At 44.7% G+C, this 19144-nt stretch overlaps 2 long non-coding RNA genes across 2 annotated transcripts; both read left to right on the top strand.

The window, feature by feature from the left end:
• Positions 1 to 2943: 2943 nt before the first annotated feature.
• LOC143963113 (uncharacterized) lies at positions 2944 to 3828 on the top strand. Its single transcript, XR_013270882.1, has 3 exons — positions 2944 to 3094; positions 3393 to 3526; positions 3669 to 3828. It is a non-coding gene; the product is annotated as an uncharacterized LOC143963113 (long non-coding RNA).
• A 13150-nt stretch (positions 3829 to 16978) lies between these two features.
• LOC143963207 (uncharacterized) lies at positions 16979 to 17815 on the top strand. The gene is made up of 3 exons (XR_013270911.1): positions 16979 to 17123; positions 17422 to 17555; positions 17698 to 17815. It is a non-coding gene; the product is annotated as an uncharacterized LOC143963207 (long non-coding RNA).
• Positions 17816 to 19144: the final 1329 nt, after the last annotated feature.

Genomic DNA, 19144 nt, shown 5'->3' on the forward strand with positions numbered 1-19144 from the left:
CGCATAATCAATTGATGGCATTAAAACAACTCAAAACTAATCCCAATATAGTCATAAAACCTGCGGATAAAGGTGGAAACATCGTAATTATGAATACCTCACAATATCTCACCATGTGCAATAAGATTCTTCAAAACTCTGATTGGTATCGACCAATCTCTGTGTCTTTAATCTCTCATTTTGACACACAATATCGTTCGATTATCTTTAATGCATACAAATCAGGTACTATAGACAAAGGCACATGGAACTTTCTAAATTCTAAAGATCCGAAAGTTGCTACTTTCTATGCCCTTCCGAAGGTGCACAAATCTCTAACTGATCCTCCGGGACGTCCCATCATTTCCAGCTGTGATAGTTTGACAGAAAATGCAAGTAGCCTTGTAGATAAACACCTTACACCGCACGTCATTTCCCTTTTTTCTTATGTAAAGGATACCATCGATCTTCTAAAGATACTCGAGGGTATCAGCCTACCAGCACAATCCTGGTTGGTTTCCATCGACGTGGAATGTTTGTATAATGCTATACCACATACCAAAGGTTTACAAATAATACGCTCCTATTTGCAAGAAAGAGGCTCAAATTTCTTTGCTTACAATGAATTTGTTATGAAGCTATTGGATTTTATTTTAAAGCACAACGTATTTCAATTTAACCAATCCCACTACCTCCAGGTGCAGGGGGTTGCGATGGGGACTAAATGTGCCCCATCGTATGCCAACCTGTACCTGGGGGGGTGGGAAAAAGATACCTTCGCGCGTGAAGACCTCATCCCTTTTCTAAGTAACATCACAGCCTGGTACAGGTACATTGATGATATTTTATTTTTTTGGTCAGGATCAGAATCAGATTTGTTGCTCTTTTTTAATTTACTTTCTGTGAATCCATATAATTTAAAGTTTACGTTGAATTACAGTCAAAATTCTATTGAATTTTTGGACTTAACTATTAAAATTGATGCCACTGGACATGTTTATTCTGCCTTATACAGAAAGCCCACTGCTGGCAATACGGTCTTGCATGCGACAAGCTTTCATCCAAAACCTCTCCTTAAGAGCATCCCTTATAGCCAGTATCTAAGGGCCAAACGTAACTGCAGTACTGACTCTGACTTTAAGATTGCAGCCAATGACTTATATAATAGACTCAGAGCACGTGGATACAGTCATGTATCTTTGAAAAAATCATATAATAGAGTAAAAAATAAAGATAGGACTTCCCTTCTCTTCTCCAATAAACAAAACAATTTTGATAATAAAGTACGTATCATTACTAAATACTCTAACCAACATCATTCTTTCCGTGCTATAATCAATAAGTTCTGGCCTCTTCTAAAAGCTGACCCCATTGTTAATCAGTACATAAACGATGTACCATCAATCACCTATATGAGACCTCAATCACTCAAGGACAGCTTAGTTAGAAGTCACTTTCAGGACTCCTCAGGTGAAACTAAATCTAAATATCCAGGCACTTATTCATGCGGGCAATGTGACATGTGTCCCTATATATATAATTCTCGAAAGATCAGACTGCCAAATGGCAACCTGTTTGTTTCGAAATTTCACGTTACATGCTCCACTCCAGGCGTTGTATATTTGGCCCAATGCCGTTGTGGAGGATTTTACGTAGGTAAAACTAAAAGACTATTTTCTATCCGCATAAAAGACCACATCAAACCCATTCTCAATAAAAAAATTATTACAGCCATAAGTAGGCACATAGGCACCCATCATGCCTTTGACCCCAACTGGATACGATTTTCAGCCCTGGCCCATATACCTCTAAACTCAAGAGGTGGCTCAGTGGACAAGCTTCTCTTACAAACTGAAGCCAAGTGGATCTTTATTCTAAAAGCCACAAAATACCCTGGTTTCAATGAAAATATAAGCTACAGATCCTTTCTATAGCTAATCTCTGTTTGTTTGTTTCATGAACCCTCCTACCTCAGCTGTGAGCCCCCGTGGAGCCTGGCATGAAGAGAGAGAAGTGATATCCCTTTTTCCCCTTTTTGTTTATCTTTTCCCCTTCCCTCTTTTCCTTCTACCCCCTCCCCAACTTATTTGGTTTTCTTTTTGTTTTCTATTTTTTTATTTTATTTTTATTTTTATTTTCTTTATTTATATCTTTATGTTATATTTAAAAATATCTCTGTACATCAAAAAATGTTATTTCTAATTACTATTAACGCTGTACAGGTAATATATACCGTTTAATGTCTCGCTTTGCTTGGCCCATGGTGGGTTTCATGGTTTGCACATTAGGGGATCTCTGTTGCTCTCTATGAGTCCCACCCACATTGAGGAGCTTTGCTTTTTCCCTCCTTCCCTACACCGCATTCCTAAGCCATACTATTTTGTGATTTGGGACTGGATCCTCTGTTTTCTATCTTCCCTTGCTCCAAGTATGCAAGGGCATATGGACACCCAAGGGCGCCGCTGGGTCATATCCCCAGGCGGCTCCCGATTTGAGGTGAAAGGGAGCATGTAATCCCCTCTAGGGTTAAAAGCCATGACAATCGTCGTTTCATCTGCCCTCTATGCAGGCTTGTGTCTTCCCGCCCCTTTAAGGGCGGAGAGCTAGCATAGCCCTATCTCCATCAGCATTTATCCAAATGAACCTCGTGTCAGCACTGAGGCATTATGGGGTTGGTAGTTCAAATGCCGACTTGGAAGGCTTTGCACATGCTCACTGCTTCCACCTATGGCTGTCCGCATCGAGCCGGTGACGTCAGACGCCGGCTCGATGGATGGGGGATACAAATAGGCAGCGCTGTCACTTCATCTGTAGTGCAGGTTCAGCACAGATACTACCGTCACGATGACTCTTCCTTTTGGTAAATATACTTTTTTAGTTGAACTTCATACTGTTACAACACCGTTTCTCATCTTTCCATACCTATATCTATTCATCCTTCTTTTTATCTGCTTGTAGGTTCAGCAAGCCTGGCAGTGGCAGCATACCGCTGCACTCTGTAATTTATAAAACACCACAATGAATCAATTTATTCTTTCTTTGTAATCTGTTGCATTTGTATTGCACCAATATTATCATATGGAATTAATTCTTTCATCTTTGACTCTAACTGCAGGTAAAAATAATTTTTATTCCTTTTACTCTCTTTAACAGTATATTGGTAGTATACCCCCAGTAGCTACTTCTTACAACCCTTATACTAATTAGGCGTAATTAAAATCATTTGTTTCATTTCTTTGATAATTAGCATCTCATGTTCTACTATGGAGGCATGTTTTTCAGCCCCAATTCCCTCTTATAATTTAGGGATTGATATCATTTACCCTTTCTGTTACAAACTAACATTTTTTAATACCTGTGCTGGATTTGTAAACTTGGTACTTATCTCTGGATTTTGTTTTTGATCTTTGTAGCGCTTGTCTACCTCCATCTATGCCCTGCATGGGGCTGGGTTGTTTTTAGCATTTGATCCTGTCACCTAATTCTTGCCCTCTATTTCACCATCTATTGGCTTGTGGGCTGCGATGCCGGGAATGATTATACCTGGGTAAGCATTGTACCTCCTTGGACTGAGCAAATTGAGACCAATTTCATACTTAATGTTCTGAAATTTATGTGTATCTAATTGTATGGCATAAATGTATTTTCTGTATTCTTAAACCTTTTTTTTGTGTTTATGTTCATGTTAGTTGCATACTCCCCTGAAGAAGCAAAAACGCGAAACATGTCGGGAGGATACATGATCATTCTCAGCAACTAACATTTTCAGGATCCCCTATACTTTGTGTCATGTAATTTTTTGTATAAAAAGTGTATTTGCTATTATATTTTTTGCTATTTTGGTTTTTCCAAAATAATTTTAACATATTTCCAACATTAAAGCTATGAATTCTTTTTTAAGAAATCTCTGTCTCTTTATATAGTGTACCGTAAAAAAATCCCCTGCCCCCCCTTTTTTCCTATTCTTGGATACAATTTATAGAATTATTAGGGGATGAGGTACCTTTAACAGTAATGTGTCTCTGGGATAGTGTGGACCAACATATTTCTATTGTACTCATGCGTTTTAATACGCTTTTTGTCCTTAGGCCCACCTCCCTGTGACACGGCAACTTTCTGTAATGATGATAAAAAAATTTTCTTTGTCCCTCTGTATTTTTTGCATTTATTTTTACTAATCAATAAAATTGTATTTCTCCTTTCCCCCTTTTCCTCCCAAACTTTCCTTTTTCCCTTTGTTTCCTTCTCTCTCTTTCCCGGGTCCATGGCGGCTTTCAGCGGCGAGGCCTGGGAGGGCCTAATGAACAAAGCTTCTGATCTCCAAAAGAACAGTGAACTATCGGATAAGGATCTTGATCTTGCTTTGCAATATTTGCAACGCCTCTTGGAACGTAAGGTTAGAATTTTTTGGCACAGAAAGTTCTTTCACAAATACATTGATCAACAAATTGTGCCTTTTGGCCTTAGAATACAAATATTCCCCAATCTAAACAAAATTGACAATCTCATCAAGCAAAAATGGGAAGAAAACCTACAAACGTGTTCGATAGCAATGATGACTTTATTAGCCATCCAATACTCGCATGATATTGACCTGATAGATAATTCCATTAAAAAATGGTACGATGAATATGCTAAAATAACCTCCACTCCCAAATTTAAACGCAAGGAATCTGAATTATCCAAACACATTGAGATTTATACCTTAGAGATAATACGCTTAAAACAAAATAAACTCACACGTGATAGCAATTCCTACTCGAATGGTTCGGCATACAAATGGCCAACAGATGGTAAAAATAAAAATAAGTTCTTTAGAGCATCACGCCCCTCCAACAGGAGGGATTATAATGATGATGAAACTAGATCGAGTGTTTCATCAACCTCTTTTCCATCCAATCATTCCACAATTTATCGTGATTTATCTGGAGACAGACTCCCAAAGAGGAGAAAAAGCGATTTGGAGGGCGCCGCTATGGCAGCACCCAACCAACACCTCAGTACCCCGTTACCACCTCGAACTCATCCTATTTCCAACCAAGTCCCTGTTCGTCCCTTAATGATGTTCCATCACCCACCACCACCCCCACCTCTCATCACTCCCACCCCCATTAACACATCCTTGTCCATTTCCACCTCCAGTAACACTTCTATGTCTACCACTCTCACGTCTTCCTTCACAAAATCAGCCCCTTTGACATCATCCCTACCCATCACCAACACTAATGACATCATCATTTCACCTAGTGGTGCTCCCCTACCGGCGGACCTCCGAATCGCCCCTATTTTTTTAGGGAAAGAATCCCCTCAACCACCCAATACCTACCCCAATCTCCTTCTACTAACCCAGAATCCAATTCAGGGAATGAATTATCTATAGTCAACTTATCGTCTTATGTGCTCACGAGTCATGAACTCGATGTTCTGAAACTAGGACTGACCTTCTGCCCTGATTCAAGCTCGGACAAATTCTCTCTGATAAAGGATATACATTTATTTGCACGAAAACTGATATTTAGAACCTTTTTCCATAAGCCCAATCAACCTACTGTACAAATAAATACATCGAAACTTACCAATGAGGTAAATAGTGCTGATCAACAAGCCCTCTCCAATTTGATGGATCTATGGGAAGAGGGCCAAGTACCCCCTGATGATGAGATGACCATCTCTTCCACTGGTTTATCGGTACAATCAGTTTCTTTTCCTCCTTTAGAAATGTTCAAACCTAAGTCAACAAATTTTCCACTCCTAAATACAAATCCAAATATTTGGGCTTTTACCCAACAAGTTTGCCAGGCAATCGAACAGACGCATTTTCCATTGACCAAGAAACATAATCTAACGCATAATCAATTGATGGCATTAAAACAACTCAAAACTAATCCCAATATAGTCATAAAACCTGCGGATAAAGGTGGAAACATCGTAATTATGAATACCTCACAATATCTCACCATGTGCAATAAGATTCTTCAAAACTCTGATTGGTATCGACCAATCTCTGTGTCTTTAATCTCTCATTTTGACACACAATATCGTTCGATTATCTTTAATGCATACAAATCAGGTACTATAGACAAAGGCACATGGAACTTTCTAAATTCTAAAGATCCGAAAGTTGCTACTTTCTATGCCCTTCCGAAGGTGCACAAATCTCTAACTGATCCTCCGGGACGTCCCATCATTTCCAGCTGTGATAGTTTGACAGAAAATGCAAGTAGCCTTGTAGATAAACACCTTACACCGCACGTCATTTCCCTTTTTTCTTATGTAAAGGATACCATCGATCTTCTAAAGATACTCGAGGGTATCAGCCTACCAGCACAATCCTGGTTGGTTTCCATCGACGTGGAATGTTTGTATAATGCTATACCACATACCAAAGGTTTACAAATAATACGCTCCTATTTGCAAGAAAGAGGCTCAAATTTCTTTGCTTACAATGAATTTGTTATGAAGCTATTGGATTTTATTTTAAAGCACAACGTATTTCAATTTAACCAATCCCACTACCTCCAGGTGCAGGGGGTTGCGATGGGGACTAAATGTGCCCCATCGTATGCCAACCTGTACCTGGGGGGGTGGGAAAAAGATACCTTCGCGCGTGAAGACCTCATCCCTTTTCTAAGTAACATCACAGCCTGGTACAGGTACATTGATGATATTTTATTTTTTTGGTCAGGATCAGAATCAGATTTGTTGCTCTTTTTTAATTTACTTTCTGTGAATCCATATAATTTAAAGTTTACGTTGAATTACAGTCAAAATTCTATTGAATTTTTGGACTTAACTATTAAAATTGATGCCACTGGACATGTTTATTCTGCCTTATACAGAAAGCCCACTGCTGGCAATACGGTCTTGCATGCGACAAGCTTTCATCCAAAACCTCTCCTTAAGAGCATCCCTTATAGCCAGTATCTAAGGGCCAAACGTAACTGCAGTACTGACTCTGACTTTAAGATTGCAGCCAATGACTTATATAATAGACTCAGAGCACGTGGATACAGTCATGTATCTTTGAAAAAATCATATAATAGAGTAAAAAATAAAGATAGGACTTCCCTTCTCTTCTCCAATAAACAAAACAATTTTGATAATAAAGTACGTATCATTACTAAATACTCTAACCAACATCATTCTTTCCGTGCTATAATCAATAAGTTCTGGCCTCTTCTAAAAGCTGACCCCATTGTTAATCAGTACATAAACGATGTACCATCAATCACCTATATGAGACCTCAATCACTCAAGGACAGCTTAGTTAGAAGTCACTTTCAGGACTCCTCAGGTGAAACTAAATCTAAATATCCAGGCACTTATTCATGCGGGCAATGTGACATGTGTCCCTATATATATAATTCTCGAAAGATCAGACTGCCAAATGGCAACCTGTTTGTTTCGAAATTTCACGTTACATGCTCCACTCCAGGCGTTGTATATTTGGCCCAATGCCGTTGTGGAGGATTTTACGTAGGTAAAACTAAAAGACTATTTTCTATCCGCATAAAAGACCACATCAAACCCATTCTCAATAAAAAAATTATTACAGCCATAAGTAGGCACATAGGCACCCATCATGCCTTTGACCCCAACTGGATACGATTTTCAGCCCTGGCCCATATACCTCTAAACTCAAGAGGTGGCTCAGTGGACAAGCTTCTCTTACAAACTGAAGCCAAGTGGATCTTTATTCTAAAAGCCACAAAATACCCTGGTTTCAATGAAAATATAAGCTACAGATCCTTTCTATAGCTAATCTCTGTTTGTTTGTTTCATGAACCCTCCTACCTCAGCTGTGAGCCCCCGTGGAGCCTGGCATGAAGAGAGAGAAGTGATATCCCTTTTTCCCCTTTTTGTTTATCTTTTCCCCTTCCCTCTTTTCCTTCTACCCCCTCCCCAACTTATTTGGTTTTCTTTTTGTTTTCTATTTTTTTATTTTATTTTTATTTTTATTTTCTTTATTTATATCTTTATGTTATATTTAAAAATATCTCTGTACATCAAAAAATGTTATTTCTAATTACTATTAACGCTGTACAGGTAATATATACCGTTTAATGTCTCGCTTTGCTTGGCCCATGGTGGGTTTCATGGTTTGCACATTAGGGGATCTCTGTTGCTCTCTATGAGTCCCACCCACATTGAGGAGCTTTGCTTTTTCCCTCCTTCCCTACACCGCATTCCTAAGCCATACTATTTTGTGATTTGGGACTGGATCCTCTGTTTTCTATCTTCCCTTGCTCCAAGTATGCAAGGGCATATGGACACCCAAGGGCGCCGCTGGGTCATATCCCCAGGCGGCTCCCGATTTGAGGTGAAAGGGAGCATGTAATCCCCTCTAGGGTTAAAAGCCATGACAATCGTCGTTTCATCTGCCCTCTATGCAGGCTTGTGTCTTCCCGCCCCTTTAAGGGCGGAGAGCTAGCATAGCCCTATCTCCATCAGCATTTATCCAAATGAACCTCGTGTCAGCACTGAGGCATTATGGGGTTGGTAGTTCAAATGCCGACTTGGAAGGCTTTGCACATGCTCACTGCTTCCACCTATGGCTGTCCGCATCGAGCCGGTGACGTCAGACGCCGGCTCGATGGATGGGGGATACAAATAGGCAGCGCTGTCACTTCATCTGTAGTGCAGGTTCAGCACAGATACTACCGTCACGATGACTCTTCCTTTTGGTAAATATACTTTTTTAGTTGAACTTCATACTGTTACAACACCGTTTCTCATCTTTCCATACCTATATCTATTCATCCTTCTTTTTATCTGCTTGTAGGTTCAGCAATAGTGATGGACGAACTTCCGACGGGACGTTTCGCGAACGCGAAACGCGAACGGACACAAACGTTCGCGAAAACGACCGTTCGCCGCGGGCTCCATTGACTTCAATGGGAGGCGAATTTCGCAAACCTTTAGGTCGAATTTGCGGCCACGGGGTAATTATTAGGGGGTAGCACGTAGTCCCACCACCTGGACAATAGCATAATACATGTATGAGGTGAATTTGGGATCGATAACTACAAGCATTTTTTTTTTATTTGGGAAATTGTTCTGACAATTCAGGACTATGGAGCTAATGAAGGCAATGGAGGAGAGGGAAGGTCAGGGACCAGGGTAGGCAAACAAGAGGGTGCAGGAGATACAGAGCACTGACAGCAGCACCGTAATACAGAGCACTGACATCAGCACCGTGACATACAGCGCTGACAGCAGCTCCGTGACATACAGCGCTGACAGCAGCTCCGTGACATACAGCGCTGACAGCATCTCCGTGACATACAGCGCTGACAGCAGCTCCGTGACATACAGCGCTGACAGCAGCTCCGTGACATACAGCGCTGACAGCAGCACCGTGACATACAGCGCTGACAGCAGCTCCGTGACATACAGCGCTGACAGCAGCTCCGTGACATACAGCGCTGACAGCAGCTCCGTGACATACAGCACTGACAGCAGCTCCGTGACATACAGCGCTGACAGCAGCTCCGTGACATACAGCGCTGACAGCAGCACCGTGACATACAGCGCTGACAGCAGCTCCGTGACATACAGCGCTGACAGCAGCTCCGTGACATACAGCACTGACAGCAGCTCCGTGACATACAGCGCTGACAGCAGCTCCGTGACATACAGCGCTGACAGCAGCACCGTGACATACAGCGCTGACAGCAGCTCCGTGACATACAGCGCTGACAGCAGCTCCGTGACATACAGCGCTGACAGCAGCTCCGTGACATACAGCGCTGACAGCAGCTCCGTGACATACAGCGCTGACAGCAGCTCCGTGACATACAGCGCTGACAGCAGCTCCGTGACATACAGCGCTGACAGCAGCTCCGTGACATACAGCGCTGACAGCAGCACCGTGACATACAGCGCTGACAGCAGCTCCGTGACATACAGCGCTGACAGCAGCACCGTGACATACAGCGCTGACAGCAGCTCCGTGACATACAGCGCTGACAGCAGCTCCGTGACATACAGCGCTGACAGCAGCTCCGTGACATACAGCGCTGACAGCAGCTCCGTGACATACAGCGCTGACAGCAGCTCCGTGACATACAGCGCTGACAGCAGCTCCGTGACATACAGCGCTGACAGCAGCTCCGTGACATACAGCGCTGACAGCAGCTCCGTGACATACAGCGCTGACAGCAGCTCCGTGACATACAGCGCTGACAGCAGCTCCGTGACATACAGCGCTGACAGCAGCTCCGTGACATACAGCGCTGACAGCAGCTCCGTGACATACAGCGCTGACAGCAGCTCCGTGACATACAGCGCTGACAGCAGCTCCGTGACATACAGCGCTGACAGCAGCACCGTAAGCAGCCCCAGGAGGAAGTCAGCACAGCACAGGGATGGTGTGATCCCCTCATAATAAGAACCCCCAGGAGGAAGTCAGCACAGCACAGGGATGGTGGGAGCCCCTCATAATAAGAACACCCAGGAGGAAGTCAGCACAGCACAGGGATGGTGGGAACCCCTCATAATAAGCAGCCCCAGTAGAAATATGACACCGCTCAACCTCTTCAAAGAGGAGGGTAGGGGCATATAGTACGGTGTGCTTTTTTGGGTCAGGGAAGTGAGCCAAATGAATTAAGAAGGTCTGTGTGCTTGATTCCAAAAATTGTTTATAGACATATACATGGTCTACTGATCACATGTGTTGAATTCCTCCGAGATCCATGCCTCATTCATTTTTAGAAATGTGAGGTAGTTAACACTGTGGTGAGCTAGGCGAGTACGCTTATCGGTCACAATCCCCCCTGCTGCGCTGAACGTCCTTTCGGACAGGACACTGGATGAGGGGCAAGCCAACAGTTCGATTGCAAATTGGGCAAGCTCTGGCCAGAGGTCAAGCCTGCCCACCCAGTAGTCTAGGGGTTCATCACTCCTCAGAGCGTCCACATCGGCCGTTAACCCAATGTAGTCGGACACCTGACGGTCTAGGCGTTCCCTGATGCTGGATCCGGATGACACCTGTCGATGGGTCGGCTGAAAGAATGACCTCATATCCGAAGTCACCAACACATCTTCAAACCGGCCTCTTCTTGCAGGCGCTGTTGGATTGGTACCCGCAAATCCTTCTCTGGGAGTGGGAATTGCTCCTCTGCCAGCGCACGCAAAAGCAGAATGCAGCATTTCTCGAAGCAAGGCCTGGAAGTGCTGCATTCTGACAGCCCTCTGCGACGGCGGTAACATTTCCGCCATTTTGTGTTTGTACCGGGGGTCTAAGTACGTTGCCACCCAGTACTGGTCCTTGACCCTCATGCTTTTTATACGGGGGTCCCTATTAAAACACTGGAGCATGAAGGCCCCCATTTGCACTAAAGTGGAAGCGGTGTGGTGGCCTGGCTCCTGCTCATCATCCAGGATAATGTCGTCCTCTTCATTCTCCTCTCCCCATCCTCGCACAACAGGGATCCCAGAAAGGTTTAAAGCATGCTCTTCTTGCTCCTGCTCATCCGCCCCGGCACCATCCTCCTCTGACTCCTCATCAGACTCCTGTTGTTGACTTGTCTCAGATAGAGTAGCCCCCCCTGGGAATTCATCCAGCATTGCGACTTCCTCATCTTCCCGCTCCTGCTCCTCCACAGCCTGATCAATGACACGACGCAATGCACGCTCCAGAAAGAAGGCATAAGGTACCATGTCACTGATGGCGCCATGGCTGCGACTGACCAGTTTGGTGATCTCCTCAAATGGCCGCAGAAGTCTGCATGTGTCGCGCATGAGCAGCCACTGGCGCGGTGAAAAAAAACCCAGCTCCCCAGAACCGTTTCTTTCGCAGAGTTCATACAGGTAGACGTTAACTGCACGTTTCTGCTGGAGCAGCCTATCAAGCATATAGAAGGTTGAGTTCCATCGCGTCGGGCAATCGCAAATAAGACGTCTGACCGGCAGATGGTGTCGCCGCTGAATGTCAGCAAGGCGAGCCATGGCCGTGTAAGATCTTCTGAAATGGGCCGAGATTTTCCTTGCCTGCCGCAAGATGTCCTGGACCCCAGGGTATTTGACAAGGAATCGCTGCACGACCAAGTTTAAGACGTGTGCCATGCACGGCACGTGCGTGATTTTGCCCTGTTTCAATGCGCTAAGCAGATTGGCACCGTTGTCACACACCACTTTACCAACTGTCAAATTGAGCGGTGTTAGCCACTCATCTGCCTGTGAACGCAAAGCTGAAAGGAGTGCCGGGCCAGTGTGGCTCTTTGCTTCCAGGCACAACAGACGCAGCACGGCATGGCAACGTCTCACCTGGCATGTGGAATAGGTTCTGGGGAGCTTGGGCGGTGCAGTGGAAGAGACGCTAGCAGCGGAAAAGGAGGAGGCAGCTGAGGAGGAGAGGGAGGAGGATGGAGTAGGAGGAGGAGAAGAAGAGTCAGGCCTGCATGCAATCCGTGGCGGTAAAACCAAATCTACACGGGTGCCACGGGTTACATGCTTGACGGCCGTCAGAAGGTTCACCCAGTGGGCAGTAAAACTGATATACCTTCCCTGCCCGTGTTTGCTAGACCACGTGTCTGTGGTCAGATGTATCTTGGCACCGACACTGTGTGCCAGAGATACATTCACTTGCCGCTGAACATGGCCATATAGCTCTGGGATGCCCTTCTCTGAGAAATACTTCCTTCCTGGGACCTTCCATTGTGGTGTTCCAATGGCCACAAATTTGCGAAAGGCCTCCGAGTCCACCAGTTTATATGGCAGTAGTTGGCGGGCTATGAGTTCTGACAAGCCAGCCGCCAACCGTTGGGCAAGAGGGTTATCCGGCGTCATCATTTTTTTACGCTCAAACATTAGGCCCACGGAAGCCTGCCTTTTTGCAGAAAAATGTGAGCTTGGCGTGATGGAAGGTGGAGTGGAGGACAATTGTGAGGAGAGAGGAGAAGGAGAAGTAGAAGACGAGGCTGGACGGTGAGAGCCTGCAGTGTGGCTTTGTGTGTTCCGTTGCTCCCACTGGGCTCGGTGATGGCTGCTCATGTGCCTTCTTAAGGCGGTCGTCCCTAGGTGAGTATTGGGCTTACCGCGACTAACGCGTTGACTGCAAAGATTGCAGATGGCAACGCTATTGTCAGCAGCGGACACGTTAAAAAAAGCCCACACTGCGGAGCCATGTGCCGGTGTCCTGGGAGCGCCAGATGTGACCGTACATGGTCGATGACTCGCTCCTGATACATTTGCAGTCTGCTTTGTCCCTGCTGTGCAATGTAAGTCATTGCTGCTTCTCCTCCCTATCTGCTGGTCCATATCTCCCTCTGAACTCCCCTCCTCTTCCTCTCTTGTGGGCACCCACGTGACATCACTAGACACGTCATCATCAACGTCACCTTCCCCACCGCTATAAGTAGAGTAGGCAGCAACACCGGGGACCAACCTCCTCCTTGGGCTGATCTGGGTACTGGCGTCAGACTGCTGAGTAGCGCTTGTTGCTACCTCCTCTTCCTGATCCAATACCAAGAGTGGCTGCGCATCAGAAATGTCCTCTTGATATGGATCGGAAAATAATTCCAGTGACTCAAGCGGAAGGTATGTGGTGGTGGTGGTGGTGGTCGTGTTGTTGGTGGTAGTGTCTTTGGGGGTGCACATAGCAGAGAGTGAAGAAGAGGGTGCAGATCGAGAGGATGAGGAGGGTGCAGAAGAGTAAGGCTGAGCGAGCCACTCAACCAAGTCTGGTGCATCCTTTAAAGTAATTGAACGCACCTTCTGCAACTTCCCACTTTGGCTCAAGCCTGTTGCTCCTGCCCTACCCCTACCACCCCTGCGGAAGGGCCTGCCTCTTCCTCTGCATGTCATTTTTTAAATGACCCTGTGACAAAACTCTTAGTCCCTATACCGCTGAAGGACTGCTGCAGTATAGGTGAGCGGTCAGCAGTGGTGCACGTCAACCCTATCTATTGTGGACCTATAGCGGTCCTTACAGAACAGCAGACTGTACCGCACTCAAGCCTATGTACCGTAGCACCCTATACCAAGTTACCAGTCCTTATAAGAACTTTTGTGGACCAAGCAGGTTGTGTATTAGTGTTTAGCAGACTGTACGTCAGTCCCTATACCGCTGAAGGACTGCTGCAGTATAGGGCAGCGGTCAGCAGTGGTGCACGTCAACCCTATCTATTGTGGACCGATAGCGGTCCTTACAGAACAGCAGACTGTACCGCACTCAAGCCTATGTACCGTAGCACCCTATACCAAGTTACCAGTCCTTATAAGAACTTTTGTGGACCAAGCAGGTTGTGTATTAGTGTTTAGCAGACTGTACGTCAGTCCCTATACCGCTGAAGGACTGCTGCAGTATAGGGCAGCGGTCAGCAGTGGTGCACGTCAACCCTATCTATTGTGGACCGATAGCGGTCCTTACAGAACAGCAGACTGTACCGCACTCAAGCCTATGTACCGTAGCACCCTATACCAAGTTACCAGTCCTTATAAGAACTTTTGTGGAACAAGCAGGTTGTGTGTTAGTGATTAGCAGACTGTACGTCAGTCCCTATACCAATGAAGGACTGCTGCAGTATAGGGCAGCGGTCAGCAGTAGTGCACGGCAACCCTATGTATTGTGGACCGATAGCGGTCCTTACAGAACAGCAGACTGTACCGCACTCAAGCCTATGTACCGTAGCACCCTATACCAAGTTACCAGTCCTTATAAGAACTTTTGTGGACCAAGCAGGTTGTGTATTAGTGTTTAGCAGACTGTACGTCAGTCCCTATACCGCTGAAGGACTGCTGCAGTATAGGGCAGCGGTCAGCAGTGGTGCACGTCAACCCTATGTATTGTGGACCGATAGCGGTCCTTACAGAACAGCAGACTGTAACGCACTCAGGCCTATGTACCGTAGCACCCTATACCAAGTTACCAGTCCTTATAAGAACTTTTGTGGACCAAGCAGGTTGTGTGTTAGTGATTAGCAGACTGTACGTCAGTCCCTATACCAATGAAGGACTGCTGCAGTATAGGGCAGCGGTCAGCAGTAGTGCACGGCAACCCTATGTATTGTGGACCGATAGCGGTCCTTACAGAACAGCAGACTGTAACGCACTCAGGCCTATGTACCGTAGCACCCTATACCAAGTTACCAGTCCTTATAAAAACTTTTGTGGACCAAGCAGGTTGTGTGTTAGTGTTTAGCAGACTGTGCGTCAGTCCCTATACCGCTGAAGGACTGCTGCAGTATAGGGCAGCGGTCAGCAGTGGTGCACGTCAACCCTATCTATTGTGGACCGATAGCGGTCCTTACAGAACAGCAGACTGTACCGCACTCAAGCCTATGTACCGTAGCACCCTATACCAAGTTACCAGTCCTTATAAGAACTTTTGTGGACCAAGCAGGTTGTGTATTAGTGTTTAGCAGACTGTACGTCAGTCCCTATACCGCTGAAGGACTGCTGCAGTATAGGGCAGCGGTCAGCAGTGGTGCACGTCAACCCTATCTATTGTGGACCGATAGCGGTCCTTACAGAACAGCAGACTGTACCGCACTCAAGCCTATGTACCGTAGCACCCTATACCAAGTTACCAGTCCTTATAAGAACTTTTGTGGACCAAGCAGGTTGTGTATTAGTGTTTAGCAGACTGTACGTCAGTCCCTATACCGCTGAAGGACTGCTGCAGTATAGGGCAGCGGTCAGCAGTGGTGCACGTCAACCCTATCTATTGTGGACCGATAGCGGTCCTTACAGAACAGCAGACTGTACCGCACTCAAGCCTATGTACCGTAGCACCCTATACCAAGTTACCAGTCCTTATAAGAACTTTTGTGGAACAAGCAGGTTGTGTGTTAGTGATTAGCAGACTGTACGTCAGTCCCTATACCAATGAAGGACTGCTGCAGTATAGGGCAGCGGTCAGCAGTAGTGCACGGCAACCCTATGTATTGTGGACCGATAGCGGTCCTTACAGAACAGCAGACTGTACCGCACTCAAGCCTATGTACCGTAGCACCCTATACCAAGTTACCAGTCCTTATAAGAACTTTTGTGGACCAAGCAGGTTGTGTGTTAGTGATTAGCAGACTGTACGTCAGTCCCTATACCAATGAAGGACTGCTGCAGTATAGGGCAGCGGTCAGCAGTAGTGCACGGCAACCCTATGTATTGTGGACCGATAGCGGTCCTTACAGAACAGCAGACTGTACCGCACCCAAGCCTATGTACCGTAGCACCCTAGACAGACCAAGTTACCAGTCCTGATAAAGAGCTTTGTGGAACAAGTGAGTTGTGAATGATTAGCAGACTGCAGCAGAAGGGCAGCAGTCAAGTATAATATTCTTTCTATATTTGGAAGAAAGAATATTATACGTGTACAAGCCTATTACCGTACCACTGATACCAGTCCTGAAAAGAACCTTTGTGGAACTAATAGTAACAGCAAGTCTTTAAAATTATCCTCACTGCCTGACACACTGCTTCCTGCCTGTCCCTATACAAATTGGCAAAAAAGAGTAGGCTGGAACGATTAGCTGGAACAGCTCTTTTGTGGACCTGATAGTAACAGCTAATGATGATGATGATGATGATGATGAAGAAAGACTAATCTGGCTGAGCTGTCCCTAAAATAGCAGCATACAGCGCTCTGTCCCTTTATCTAAACTGACAAAAGAAACTCAGGCTGCTGACCTAACACCTATACCAGTCCTGAAAAGAACTTTTGTGTACCAAATAGCTAGCGTTTTCTCTGTCCCTACTCCACACAGGATCCTTTCCCTACAGTGACAGAAGAAAGAATGTAAAATGGCCACCGGATCGGGTGTATTTATAGGTTAGGGGGAATGTCCAAGTGTCCATGAGCTGTCATGTCTCAATTGGTTGTCCTGTAACACATGATAAACGTGTCACGAAAGGTTAAAGTTCTTGTATACATTAAACACGTAAGTCCGCCGGGGCGAACGACGGAAAAAGGCGTTCGAACCCGCGGACGGCGAAAGTCGGAAATTCGCCGCGAAACGACCGCCGGGCGAACCGTTCGGCCATCACTATTCAGCAAGCCTGGCAGTGGCAGCATACCGCTGCACTCTGTAATTTATAAAACACCACAATGAATCAATTTATTCTTTCTTTGTAATCTGTTGCATTTGTATTGCACCAATATTATCATATGGAATTAATTCTTTCATCTTTGACTCTAACTGCAGGTAAAAATAATTTTTATTCCTTTTACTCTCTTTAACAGTATATTGGTAGTATACCCCCAGTAGCTACTTCTTACAACCCTTATACTAATTAGGCGTAATTAAAATCATTTGTTTCATTTCTTTGATAATTAGCATCTCATGTTCTACTATGGAGGCATGTTTTTCAGCCCCAATTCCCTCTTATAATTTAGGGATTGATATCATTTACCCTTTCTGTTACAAACTAACATTTTTTAATACCTGTGCTGGATTTGTAAACTTGGTACTTATCTCTGGATTTTGTTTTTGATCTTTGTAGCGCTTGTCTACCTCCATCTATGCCCTGCATGGGGCTGGGTTGTTTTTAGCATTTGATCCTGTCACCTAATTCTTGCCCTCTATTTCACCATCTATTGGCTTGTGGGCTGCGATGCCGGGAATGATTATACCTGGGTAAGCATTGTACCTCCTTGGACTGAGCAAATTGAGACCAATTTCATACTTAATGTTCTGAAATTTATGTGTATCTAATTGTATGGCATAAATGTATTTTCTGTATTCTTAAACCTTTTTTTTGTGTTTATGTTCATGTTAGTTGCATACTCCCCTGAAGAAGCAAAAACGCGAAACATGTCGGGAGGATACATGATCATTCTCAGCAACTAACATTTTCAGGATCCCCTATACTTTGTGTCATGTAATTTTTTGTATAAAAAGTGTATTTGCTATTATATTTTTTGCTAATTTGGTTTTTCCAAAATAATTTTAACATATTTCCAACATTAAAGCTATGAATTCTTTTTTAAGAAATCTCTGTCTCTTTATATAGTGTACCGTAAAAAAATCCCCTGCCCCCCCTTTTTTCCTATTCTTGGATACAATTTATAGAATTATTAGGGGATGAGGTACCTTTAACAGTAATGTGTCTCTGGGATAGTGTGGACCAACATATTTCCATAGCCAAATGGCCGCTTACAATTGCTAGTGCCTACCTGCTAACTCGTCTGTGTTAGGGCTGTGCATGGATGCCATGTACCACCTCCGTGGTTGGCGTGCATTCCCCCCATCGATAGCAACAACCAGAGAGACCGGATATGACGTAGGGTAGCGTCACCAGGTACGCTATGGACAATTCCATTTCTATTTTTTATTTTATTTTTAAACTGTTTCTTTCATTTATTTATTTTTTATCATTTTTATCTCAGGGAATGTAAATATCCCCTATGATAGCAATAGGTAGTGACAGGTACTCTTTTTTGAAAAAATTGGGGTCCATTAGACCCTAGAACTCTCCTCTGCCCTCAAAGCATCTGACCACACCAAGATCAGTGTAATAAAATGCTTTCCCAATGGCGCTGTTTATATCCGGCAAAATTCAAGTCATGAAATGCTCATAGCTTCCAGATTCTTAGGCCATAGAGATGATTGGGGCCATTCTGGTCTCTGATTAGCTCTATGGTCAGCTGGCGGAACCACAGGCTGCATTCTCAGGTTCCCTGTTGGAACAGGAGAGCCAGAAAAAAACATGGAAGATGGTGGGGGGGGGGGACATTCCCTCCCACTGCTTGTAAAAGCACTCTAGAGACTAATTACCCACTTCCCTTTACATGAAAGCTGACTGCTGGCTGAAAATAATGATACCAAGATGATACCTAAACCCACAGGCATCGTTCTGGTATAACCACTCAAATCCAGCAACATACCAGTATGTTGCTGGTCATTGTTGGGCATATATTGTAATCTTTTTTTTCATGCAGCCTGTGGCTGAAGGAAAAAATAGATTGATCGGTGGGTATGCCCCCCTTTAGAATACCTCCCTTCATCCGCCCACTTCTAATGATGGGCATACTTGCACCATTTTGTTTTTAACTGTGGTGGTGAAATCACCTCCTACAGCGATGGAGTCACGGCTTTATGTATCGTGGGAGCAAACGCTGTTGCTGTCAAGATAAATAAATCTGCTCTGCAGCTGAATGGCGTACCTGAAAACAAAAAAAGATTAACAATAAAACACAATAAAATATTGCAGAATAGCATACAGT

Source organism: Lithobates pipiens, unplaced genomic scaffold (assembly GCF_037356315.1).
Source record: "Lithobates pipiens isolate NorthernLeopardFrog02 unplaced genomic scaffold, aLitPip1_a1.2 Scaffold_8, whole genome shotgun sequence".
Taxonomy (NCBI): Eukaryota; Metazoa; Chordata; class Amphibia; order Anura; family Ranidae; genus Lithobates; species Lithobates pipiens.